Source organism: Phaenicophaeus curvirostris, chromosome 2 (genome assembly GCF_032191515.1).
Source record: "Phaenicophaeus curvirostris isolate KB17595 chromosome 2, BPBGC_Pcur_1.0, whole genome shotgun sequence".
Taxonomy (NCBI): domain Eukaryota; kingdom Metazoa; phylum Chordata; class Aves; order Cuculiformes; family Cuculidae; genus Phaenicophaeus; species Phaenicophaeus curvirostris.
This window is the reverse complement of record NC_091393.1, coordinates 87,250,335-87,263,742: the sequence shown is the minus strand read 5'-3', so window position 1 is coordinate 87,263,742 and position 13,408 is coordinate 87,250,335. Positions and strand designations below refer to the sequence as shown.

Below are 13,408 nucleotides of genomic sequence, written 5' to 3'. Positions count from 1 at the left end.
CTGCACCCCCCCCAGCCCGCACCTCCTCCTCCTCCTCTTCTTTTTCTCTTCTCTCAGCTCCCCCCCCGCCACCACCAGCCCCGCAGAGCCGCGAAGTTGCCGCTTTCCTTCCTCCGCACCCCCCACCCCCCCCAAACCCCGACCTTTGGAGCCGTGACTGCTCGGCGCCCCGGGAACAAATAAATAAGTAGGAAAACGCACCGGGCGGAGCCTGCAGAAAGAAGCCGATGGGTAACTCAACTTTTTTTTTTTTTTTTTTTCATTGTCATCCCGGGTGCCGGGCTTTGGGGGCGAGGGAGGGGGAGAAACGGCGGGGCGGGGTGAGATTTTGTTATGTTTAGCGTGGAAAAATATGTATAAACCATAGAATCATGGAATAGTTCTGGAAGGGACCTCGGAAGATCATCCAGTTCCAAACCCCCTGCGATGAAAATGTATATATAACGTATAAAACTATGTATTATGCACATACAGATCATAGAAATATAATATACTGTATATATCATCATATAAGACCATAACAACTCATATAAATATCTAATTATCTGCTTAAAAATTAAAAGCGTCATTTTGTGTTTATTAAAAAAGGACGTTCCTAACAAAAGGAGCGCTCAAATCCATTCCAGAACTGCATGGGTGCGTATCCAGGTGTGTATGATCACAGAGAAATTACCTACATCTTCACATTTAAGGTGTTTGTCCCTCTGTGAATTATTTAGGTGCACACGTTTCTTTGGGTGTATATATTTAGATGTAGTAAAAGAAATAAAAGCTCCAGAATTGATCAATTTCTTCTGTAACTGTGGAGGGATTATAGTGGACTAACTCAACCTGCCTCATTTTAACAAGAGGAGGACTGCACTGTAGTAGGTCTGCATTAGTAAATCTGGGAGTGTGCAGAGACCTCTGCAGCGTTTGGGGGGTTGCCTACATAAACATCACCAAGCTCAGCTCCAGCAAAACGCTGCTTGGAGCCAGATCAGTTGCTCAGCTCTGTCATATAAAAGGTCCCTGATTAAACTTCTTCCAAGGAAACAACACTGTTTGCACTGAAACACATGCACACACTCTGTTTTGAAAGGATCAGTCATGAATTGGGGGTGCATATTTTCTCTCAAAAGCTACTGTTTTTTTTAGTTAATATTACAACTGAGAGACCTTACTTATTTTCCAGGATCAAAAGTGTTTCTGCCTCTACCAATGTAAACAGGTGCAGGCTATTTCAGGGAGGATGGGGAAGTAACCAAATCACCACTACTATGTGAAAACCATAATTTTTTACAATTCAGCTCAACTCTTCCAAAATCTTTTGTAACTGGAGTCATAACCTGATGCAAATGGCAGCCTTGTGTATCAAAACAAATCAGTGCACACCCTCAGAATGCATTAATACCGTTCACAGGTGGGAGCGCAAATGCCCTCTCCAAATGTGTTTCATTGCATTTTACCAAATAAATACAGCAACAAAATCTGACTTCAGAATATATAAATTCAACAGATGTGTTTGCATGTATTTACAGCAGAGATATTCCAGTGTTATGTGTTTAATCTCATGTGAAGACTGGGCCTGCTTCCTGGTATAAATGCATGCCAGTTGAGAAATCAGAACGCACACAGCTAAACTGCAGCTCAGACTACTGTGTAAAGGCAGGTAGTAAAACCTTAATTACCAGTAGCATTGTGCTGTCTATATTGTTAAATGTGAACTCTGTAAGTAAGATGTAAATTCACTTGTGAGCAGTGAACTTAAAAGTTCTGAAGTATCAGGTAAAACACAAGCACTCTGTAGAAACACCAGAGAGAAAAAAAAAATCAGGTTTTATCATATTTTGAAATGCGAGGCATTTAATCACATTACTGTATTAGAACACCCTCTAAGTAACAATTTGATAAACATGGATTTTGGAATCAAATCAGAACTTCAATATGATATCTTTATTTATAGGTATTTGTATTATTATGTAAATGTAATTTACGTGCGTACATTGGCAAGGTGTAAAAATACAAATACATTGTTTGACACTGTGTGTCTGAGTGTTCGTTTATAGATTTATACTCCAAATAGCTATTTTTCAATATTTTTATGTTAAAAATTACTTCAAATCTCTTCATGTGTATATGTTTTCTTATTTAAAGTCTACCCATAAAGAATCCCTACACACGAGTAATTTGATAATGTCACTTTTCTGTATCAAGATGCTAGGACTACACCTTCCTTAAAATATGGCAGCTAAATTATTTTGAAACTTAACTAAACACAGCGTAGTTTGATTTCTACTTTTGTTCACTATCTCCTATTCAGGTTCTGAAACATGGTATCTTTCCTTCTGTCTTCCCACAAGCCCTGCTTCTTTCATATAGTTTTCACTACCCTGTTGGCTTGTCTTCCGTGCTCCTCCACAGCCCCAAATAATCCATTTTTCCTCTCTCCCTATGAACCATCACTACCTTTCTATCAGCCATCTTTCATCTAAGCAAACAGTTCTTTACCCTGCCAGTGCTGCTGCTTGGAGAACCAGAAATACAGCACTGTACTTTGCATGTTGTTAAACAAAGCAGTTGGCTTCATCCCCTGGGGACTGAAAGTGTCACCTCCACCAGACTGGGGCCTGGAATTCCAACAACATTCTTGAACTTGGGTTTCACAGTTACCAATCAGCTTAGGGGAGGGGGAAAAAAGAGATAAGAAAGAAATTACAGCAGCAAACAAATTTGGGCTAAGCGGAGCTTCATTTTCTCAAGCTTTTCTGTAGAAATAAATAAAAATAATAGTAGGGAAAAGAAGAAAAAGAGGTAGCAGTTTACTGAATTTTATCAGGGGATATAGAATAAGAACATGCATGCAGACACGTATCTGCACTAACTTATCAAAAAATACAGTGCAAAAGGTTACCACAAGGAGTCTATACAAAACGGTGATGGTAGAATCGGAGAGAGGAAGGAAAAAATCATTGTGAGTGCCTGCACCAGTCAAGGAGCTTTACTGAGCAGCACCTACATTTCCACATCTCTCTGTGCATGTATTTTTTTCCTGCATGCCAAACAGTACATCATTAAGGATCTTCACGTTATATACTATAGACATTTTAAGGCACCCAAAAGCTGGATTTTTAAGACACAACTGCCTCATGGCATGATGAAGTAAGACCCAGTGGCAGTTCACAGAAGCCACAGCGTGTTGTGTCAAATGTGTATTTACCAAAAAGAGCAACAAACCAAGCCATCTGGGAAGCAGCAAGAATATGAAAGAGTCTGTTAGCTGCTGAGAAAACAGGCATACTATATATGGAAATTTGCCATACACCATGAAGCCTATCTAGAAAATCTATCATTAAGAGTTTGAAATAAATACTGAAGCATCATCAAATACGAGATTTTCTCTTTATTCATAGTCCTTAAGTAAAGAAACACAAACCAAATGTGCCATGCTACACTACAGCAAGATCAACATTAGAAGAATATTGTCACTGTCTACTGGTCTTAAAACACTTTTGCCTTTTGTGCTTCTCACTGGAAGGCACTTTGAGCATCCCTGCATGTACCGCTGATGAGTTAAAAAAAACAATGCTACAAAAGTTCCAAATTCGGCTCTACTTGTTTGTACATAGTTGGACAAACTGTGGCAGGTTATTACTTTTAAGCCATCTGCTACTTCAGTCTGTATGTAGCGTTAATTACTCCTTGTCTTGATCTTGAGGGGGAAAAAGCTCACATAAGACAATCTCTGAATGCTCTTTAGAACTTTTCCACAGTGCATTCATTCACAAATACACAGAGTCAATCTTTTCGCTTTTGTTGCTACATTCAGTTCCAGTATATAAAAATGTCTCCGTGAAATAACAGCAATCACCTTACCATGTTACCTAACTATGTTCGATTCATCTGTTCTCAAATAAATACTCCATATTTTCTCCTCGTTTTATTTTCAAGGGCACAGGCATGAGTATTTAAATGACTGTCTTTCCTGGTACAGAATAGAAACTATTCGCATTGCTATAAATGAAAATTATTCTCTTTATGAAACATCTTTTCCAAAGCCTCTGACAAAAAGAAAGAGAGGGGAAAAAAAAAAAAAAAAGGGAGCCACACACACATGGTCTGTCACCCATCAAAAAAGGTCTACTCCCTAAAGATAATTCAGGCACACACTTCAATATGCATATCTCGCTATTACCCCGAGCTCTTTTTTTAGCGTAAGTTTCTTCAGAGAAGCTGAAGTGCATTACTGTCTCAGACAGCAAAGGATAAGATGACTGAGGGAATTCAGTTGCTCTGTTTAATTAATACAGGATTATTTCACTTTCATTTTGTGAAGCTAATAATATGACTGGTGGAATGTCAGTAAAAATTAAATCATAAACTAGTGCAGTACCAAAGGGAAAACTTACTTTAGTTATGGAGTATTCCCAGCAGAAATCTTGAAAATCTTATACATATTTACACTGATAAAATACCACATGTACTTCATGGGATACTGCAAGCCTTCTACAATCCTTGTGGCATGTGTTTACAGAGCAAGAGTTAACATTTTGAGATTATACATTAATAAATGAGTTGCAGTTATATTGTTTCTTGAATGTTAAGCACCACATACTAAACGCAGGAACACATTCAAGGTCAATGTCCTATTTTAGACCTTTTCAGCAGCTGTGATATTATGATAATCACACTTAAAATATTCCTATAGAAAGAGTAAATTAGCCCTTTTCACTAGAAGGATTATATGATAAACAACAAATCTGAAGGAGGACGAATTCATATTTCTCCACCCCCCCAGTGAAATAAATTGCTGTCCCTTCCTGTGATGGCCTTTCTATCCAGTAATTAAAAAAAAAAAAGTTCTCATTATTCTGCACTTACATTACATTTTGGGTTTTTTGGGAGGAGACCTCACCTCTATAAAAATACCTTCCTTAAAAAGTACTCGTGCTTTCTGCTAGAAACACAACATTCCAGTTGACATCCTATTCTATCACGTGTGCTGCAGTGAAATGTAATATCCATCAAACCAGAAGGGAAAGAAGAAAACATAGCATCAGCAGCTATTCCTAAGCAAGATTAGGGGTTTAGCTCCATCTAATTGAGGGATGAGATGTAGCCCTCAATGGGTCTCTTCCCATTCCCCCACCAGCCCTTCTACCTGACTGCAACCTCAAAGCGCTAAAAATAGAAGAAGATGGAGCGTAAATATTTCCCCAGTGAAAACACCAATAATCTTTACTGTGAGCTGACATGAATTGCTTGTTACACTGCCCTAGGACATCATGGCTTGAAGCGAGAGTGCACACACACACAGAGCCACCAACCATCCTCAAAGCTCCTGTAAGGTGTATTTGTGCATGTGCATGTCACAGAGGCTCCTACCACATCTGACTTGGAGCTAGTGCACCTGAAGTACAAAATGCATTCTCCCCCTAGCCTGCCTTTTTGCCCACTCTCCCCAACTCTTCCAGCCCATCTTCCATCACTCTTCTTCCTTTTCCTTTTCCTCCCCCTCCCCCCCCCCCAACTCTCTTTGCTGTGGCATTTTTATTATTAATGTTATTGCTATTATTACTGTCCAAGCATAAGCTGATCCACAGGGGAGCCTGTGTAATTTAACCCCTCAAGCACTAAATTTCTTCACATGTGCCAAAAACACAGGTTTGTTGTTGCCTCCAGCAATATCCCAGGAAGACGAGTGATGGCGGTGTCATATCATCACACAGCGACTTAATCTATTGCGACACCCAGGGAACGGGTAACTGAAGAGATTTACAGAACAGGCTCTCTGACTGAATACAAAATGTTATCCCCCTTACCAGCAAACTCAAGTCACATGAAACAAAGTGAAACAAGTTTTGCCCTCCTATGGCTCATCATTTCCATGACTGCTTTATCCAGACCTATCACTGTCCCACTGTACATCTTCTAGCTATACACTTTTTTCAGCATTTTTGTTCTCTCTCCTTTGTTCTTCTCATGCTCTCTGATTAACAAACAGCCAGATCATGTTGGGCTGCCAAGAAACATAGCCTCAGAAATCTTTTATCCATACACTAGATGACTGGAACCATCGCTTACATATGGGTTAGCTCTACATGCGGTCTTTATGTTGTCTGACATATAATGCATGCTTTTTAAAACAATAGATTAAAGGGGCTGTACTTTTTAAAGGTGCAAAGAACACCAAATTATATATACTCTCAGTTTAGCTACAATAAATTCTAAAAAGCAGGAAAACATCTATTTTAAGTACTGAAAACCAAAAAAAATTATCTGCTTGTCAAGCAGGGACTTACTGCATGGGTGTCCTACTTTTGTTGTCCGTAACTATCAGGGAAGAATTCAATGTAATACAGGAGTATGTAACTGTTCCCTTTGTGATCACAGTGAGCTACTCTGTCTTCTACCATTTCACTGGCCTGGGAAGCAAGAATTTTGTGCAGAGTTAATACTGGAGAAAAATGAGACTAAGGAAATGTCCTCAGCTCAGGATAAGCTGACTGTGCTGGTGAATCAGAGCTTTCACCATGGGTAATGAACAACTCTGAAACAGAAGAAACCAATAACAAAGGTTGAGCTCACCTGCCCAAAGCAAAACAAATCCTCCCTCCCCACGAGGTACTAGCTACCCTTAACTCATCTCTACACACCTCAGATTCAAAGCAGATAAGAGATTTCCATACTAAAGGCCACTGAAATCTGTCCTTATGGTAACATTTAGGTTTTTTCTTTTTGTGTTCATAGCTTTTAAATGCATTTATCAGCTGACCAACTAAGCCTATATGTATATATGCATGTTCAGAGTCCAAGTCAAATAAATTCTTGGACATGCAAGTACATAAGCTAAGTACAGGAAGGCATTAAAAACATCTTGTTCTTTTCCTCAACCATTAATACAAACAGACTTAAAATAAAGGTTTTTATGGATATACAACAGACAGGTTCCAGCAATTCAAAGAAATGTGGAATGAACCACCAAGTGCTCTTTTCCTGGGTCCTGCAGCTCCATCCACTTGAACATTACAAGTCTAGTGGTCTTAATGTAATACTTTAGAGAACATATCAGGGTGCACCGAGATGCCGTATACCACTGGGTGGAAGGCCTGCGATACCAGTCAAAAATTTATCAATATGCACCAGTACAAGTGTAATAACCCTGCTTGTGCACTACCGTTCAACAGAATCATATTAACATCTTTAATACATTACAAAAGAATCACCCATCAACAAAACAAAGTCTGTTTCTTGTGGTTATTACACCAAAACCTTTTTTTTCTAACTGTAGTAGTAAATATGATTAAATGAGACAATAGCATAGTAACAACATCCTTCTGCAGCTAAGCCCTTCCATTATCACCTATGTTTCTGTCCCATAGCAGCTTCACTCCTATTGACCAGACAGTTAGCCCTATTCAATTATTCAATTTCAAATCAATACATTTTGCTGTGTGTAATGGTTAAGGTGTATCATATGCATTTGATCTTCCAGCTTAATTCGTGTGCTTGCAGATTCATATTTATATTCTAATTTCCTTATTAAGAGTCATGCAAAGATAAGTTTTTCATATTAGTTTTTTTAATCCCACCAGTTCTGCCTCCAATTCAGGTGTTACATTTCCAGAAGTTTAGCTTAACTTACCTATGACAGAAATTTCTGTCTTTCACAGCTAAAAGAAGAAAAGTGTGAACTGTAATTATTTCATTGAAGTATGCTGAATAAAGCAATAAAATAGCAGTGTGACTTTTAAGCAGATACAGTCAATATTTTCCTGCTAAAGCACTCACTCAGGGTGTGAATTGATCCAGAAAGTACCTGCACTTCTGACACATGTATCACAAAACATTTGGTTCAATTACTGTAGATGTGCGTGTATATGCCTATACCCACATAAACACACATGTAAATCTATTATATTATAGGCACTTGTGTTATCTATGTACATTTACACACAAAAGTACGTAGTAAAAAAGCTAAATCAATGTATGTATGCAGAAGCAAACAGCTTTATGTTTCATTCTAGTTAAAACCAACTTCATTCATTTTGACCCTCTTAAGTCCCTGCTTCTCTGCTTAAGGAGCTTCCAGGTGAGCTGATTTGAAAGCACACCAAGTTACAGTGTGTTACATGCCTTACTGCTTCTCACCTGAGAGCTAGATTTTACAGCCCTTTCTCAGACAAATTCATGTGAACTCGAGTAGTGGTCCCACCTGAATAAAGCATTGTAGAACAGATTCCCAATACCTACGTCCTGAGAGCACATAAATTTTTCTGGATCTAGAAAACAGATCTAATACTAATGCTGAATACAGTATCTTTGCTGACCAGATAACCCAAAAGAATACAGTTAAAACTTATCTGAACAGGAGTTCAAACAATACTATCCAATGGATCACTGAGTTCCTGGGGAACACCCTTGCTGTCACTTGCTTTGAAGCTACCCAGGACTATGTTAGATACAGCTGAAATTTATAAGCATGAAGATGATGGCAAGGAGCTGTTATAATAAGAATATCTAAAGCAATTTCTGCGTACAACCATTACAATGTGGCTGTTAAGAGACAGACAAGAATTCCTCTGTCAGGGAAACAATAGGGCTTAAAAAATTGGAAAGGCTTTTAGAAATAAAATATCAAAAGGAAAAGTTGCTACTCAGTCTTCCTGCTGACCTGTTTACTCCAACTCAAGATTATCTGCTCCTAAGGCATTAGCATAAACTACTCCAGTCTTATTAAAGGCCATATCTATATTCTTTAGCACTGTTTGCATTTGGTACACATATTTTCAGAACACTAACGGTCTTTATTCAATAATGAATTTGGCAGCAAAACAAGAATCGTTTCTCTTTTAATGTTATTTTTCTACATAAATTCTCTAAACCTCACTGAGTTAGATTCTTGAATCAAGCTTTGGAAGATGCAACTCAGAGTTTCTGAACAAAGTGAAGCACTTAAGCAAATCAGACTTTTATTCTTCACGCGCTGAGAAGCCTGAGATTTAAGATGAAAGAGCTGGGCTGCCTTTCTCTTTCCTTATCCTGCAAGGTCCCTTCATTTTCCCTGTATTCCCAGTAGATTTACTTGTAAATCTGGCAACAGCCACATTTGAAGTCCTGAGGTCTGACTCCTGACCTCAGTTATGTTAGCCCTTCCCTGCAGAAGTACCACCCCTTGGATCACTGACTTGCTATTATTCTACGGTTAATAGACCTGACCTGTGCAATATTTTTTTATCTGGCTACAGTCCTATCTCTAAATTCTCTATTTTGAATGAATACCGATTTTGTGACATGAAGTCTGCCATATAATGAAATGCAAACAATGAAAAGGCTAAATCAGTTTACAAAAAATCTATTTGTCAAACAGTGTGGAGATGCTCCCAATTTAGTCTGGGCAGTGCATGCAGCTCTTGATAAGGGAGTTAAAACCAAGCTGTTCCATGGCATAAAAATAAAAGCATCTGCAAGAAAGATACATTTTCTTTTGGAAGATGTTGCCCGTAACCTGTAGCTAATTATAAAAATAAATAAATAAACAAATACACCCACCCACCCTTTGGATTCTGCAGGAATTTTTCAACAGCCAGGAGCACTGTTATAGTAGGTAACAGCAAAGGCCTCCCCAGCGCAGTCCCCTTATGTCACATTTGCATTTCTATTCAGCTACATTGCCTGACAATGAAGCAAATGGGTCTGCCTTATCTGTACAATTCTGGACAACAGAGATTTCTAAGCCATACAAAGGAACGAGCTTAACATTCAGCACTCAACACCTCCCGGTGCCCCCCCTACCAAGCCCTGCAGGGAATGCAGTCACACAAACACCTGTCCACACCAAAACCTGAAACCCGCATAGGGCATCCGAAAAGGAATCGGTTAAAGTAATAATTAAAAAATTATAATAATAATAAAGGAATTAAAAAGCTATCGATACTTTTAAGAAGCTTGCAGCCTCGAGGAAGAAAATAGTCCCAAGTCTCACGATTTTCAGGCTTTGTTTGGACCATAACAGAGAAGTAAACAAGTGTTCCTGGAATGTAAAAGTAGATAATATCTAGTCAACCATTTGTGACTCCCGCTGTCCCTTTTAGGCTAGTTATTTAATACAGCAGATGAAATCTAGAGATCCTTTTATCAGGGAAATGTCATTTCACCCTAGTTTTCATTAGAAAACCTTTAGCAGCTAGGCTGGCTAACTCACGCCATTTCATTGCAGTATGAGGAAATTTCTGGCTAATTCCTTCAAAATTAATATAGTCTCATTTAAAATGACACAAAAAAATCTGCACAAGCTGAAATCTCCAGATCAAACTTGTGTTAGGATAAGACTTAAGCCAGTTATAACACAGGCTAGAGCTTAAAGCAGCAAGAAAAAAAAATTACAGTGACACAGTCATATAGACACTTTGGCTTTAGTATGGCTTTCCATGAGATAGATATACACACACACGTTGTATCTGTCTTCTTGGCCACCTCACTCTCAAAAGCTCAGGGCAATAAAATAGGCTTTGTGCAAACAATCTGGAATTCAAGAAACTTTGTTGTGGAGGGGGCTATCTACATGTTTATTCGCATATACAGAAGTAATCCGGGGTAGCAAGCATGGAGGAGAAGGGGGTGGGACGGTGTCTGTCTTTTTGTCCTACTTTCTATATCCTAAAGCACAACATACGTTTTATGTAGCATACTGAATTTTACACTGCTAGCTTATACTTTAATTGTCTTGAACTTCGAGGTAAGGTTATTCTTTGCTGTTGAACAAATGCTGAATTTCTCCCCAGAGGTGGTTGCAATGAGTAGTGATTCTCTCTCTTTTTCTCACTTACAGTTTTGAAGATTCACATGCACGAATATCACGTTAACATAAGACAAAATTATTATTGCCAAAAAACAAGGCAGTTAAGCCCAGAGACAGTGAGGAATGCAGAAAGCTTACTCAGATTCAAAGGAAACATGAAGCTACTTAAAGCAGCCCATTGTTCTTAATTTTACTACTACTGGTGCTTCAAAAGCTGCTGCCTGTTGTTGCCTTTGCCATGAGTTGGAGCAAGAGATTAGGGTACATCCTGCCTCTTCAAGTGCTAGGGAGCAAACAGGCAACTTCTATTTTCCTTAGCACTGAAAATGGCTTTATTGCCAAGGAGGTATGAAACTATAAATTGCCCTGATATCATACCTCTTAAAGAAACGCAGATCCCTCAAATGCTGTCAAGGTTTTACCCTCAACCATGCAGGCATGTGAGCGAACTTCCTACAAGGTGTGTGTATATGACAGAACACAGATCAAAATTTAGTCCTTAAATGTGCTATGATAAAAGTAAAACACAGAACAAAAATAAATAATTGCTAACAACACTTTTCTACACTATAGAGTTAGAGATATTGTGACAGATCACATACTACTACACTGGTGGAACCACTTGTGTCTGTTGACTTATTAAAAACAAACTAGTACAGATGGAAGATACATTCAGTAGCTGGATAGCTAAGACGAAAAGTAACCACAGAAAACGTGTTTTACAAATTGGTCCAAGGTCTGCTTGAATCTCAAGTCATCTAAGAGGCTTACATAGCTATTCAAATGAAAATAATTGCTTACCTCTGGCCCTGAGGACAGAAGTTGCAGACTACACTTTGCTGACTGCATATAGACTTTATGCCCATGTATTGCATCTTGAACATACCTATCGGATGGTTTCTACAAGCCTGTCCCTTCTGGACTATAGTAAGCAACAACACAGCTGACCCAGAAGGATTAGACGAGAAATTCAACCAATTAATGAGCCATGCAGGCAAAACATCGTTTCTTCTGTTCTTTGGGGCACTCACAAGGTCAGCTGTTTTGGTTTTTGTTTTTTTTTTCCCCAGCATCAGGTCAGATTCACTCATCTGTCACTGTACACATGATTTGTAAGACAATAGTGACCACGTAAAATCCACTTGTCCCCACTATCGAGCCAAAGAACATGACATATTTTGTCTGATTCCCACAGTAAGGGAAGAACCTTTCAGGCCAATTCAGCTTTATTGAAATATGCTTCTCTAATATTACCTTACTCCTCCATGGGCAACAGTTTAGAATTAGGAACACAGGATTTCCCATTTCAGAAAATATTCTGGAACACAACTTCAAATATTCTGGAACACAGCTCCATTCCCCCATCCTGCTCTGCTGTCTTTCCGATGATTACTTTTCTGAGCGTCACATGGCACAGTTTCCTTCCATCTGCCAGGCAAGTTTCCAAAAAACTATACCAACTTCAAGAAATGAAGAATCTGAATAGAAGACACATTCAGATAGAATGCAGGAAAATGATCAGCTCACCTCATCTGTTTCTCCAGCAATATGTGCATGGTTACTACCCAATGGTCTCTTTGGTAACAAACTTGTCCCACCTCCCATCTGCTCTTCTTGCTGGCCTCCTGCCACTTCAGCCTCAATCCTTTCCTGTCTTCAAGATGTCATTCAACTTCACTTGCTCCCCTACCCATTTGTTTCTCTTTCCAAGTGAGATCAAGCATACATCTTTCTGTGTCTCTCGCTCCAGCCTTTAACTTCTGCTCCATCTTTTTAGTAAGTGTCTATGTTTCTGCTCCATTTATCATAGTTGGCAGTATGCACTATGCAGGTGTCAAGGAAACCAAGAGAGAGTTCACTATTCATGATATTGCCTTTTCAGCCTTCTTGTGGCTTGCCATTGAGTGTCAGCTCCTTAACACTAAGCTCTATGTTGAGAAGAATGTGTATCAGTTAAAGACAAATTACTTTAAGCCAATACAAGGGCACATAAAGAAACAAGGCTGCTTGAAAGTTAGACTTTTTCAGCCTCACTCTTATCTCTTCTTGGATTATTTTTCTTTTTATTTGCTCATTACCTGAGTTTTTATGTCATGTCTACAGCATTTTTCCTTACTGGCTAAAATTAAGTGTATAAGCCATTGCACAATCTGGACATGACATGTACACAGACCTCTATAATAATGAATGCCTAACATTTGACTTCAGCAAGTGCTTCCTTTGCACATCAATACTGACTTGTGTTTCACTAAGTGTAATCCAGCTCATAAAAATAAATGTCTTGAACTCAGCAGGACAGAAGTCAAAACTGAATCAGAAACGCCTACCTGTCTTTCTGCAAAGACTGAGGGCACCCTCTGATCCACTGTCTCTAACAGGGAGGAGGCACAGCCTTCCTTGAGGCTGGGAACAAGAGACCTCTGTGCCTGCTACCAGTCAAGACACAATGTTTCCAAGGGCAACACTCATTTCCACAAACATATCAGGAACCGCAAGCCACATCCATATCTGGGAAAACTGGTTTCATTCAGCATCTGAGAGAAACTTCCCCACACATACACTACTTCAACAAAATACAGGCAATTAAAAGCAACTGTGGCACTAAATACTCAATTCCAATCGCAGCTA

General features: G+C 39.0%; 1 protein-coding gene across 12 annotated transcripts in view; it reads right to left on the bottom strand.

The window, feature by feature from the left end:
* ESRRG (estrogen related receptor gamma) overlaps window positions 1-13,408 on the bottom strand; it is a 402,243-nt gene that overhangs the window by 164,989 nt on the left and 223,846 nt on the right. The gene's annotated exons all lie outside the window — the stretch shown is intronic.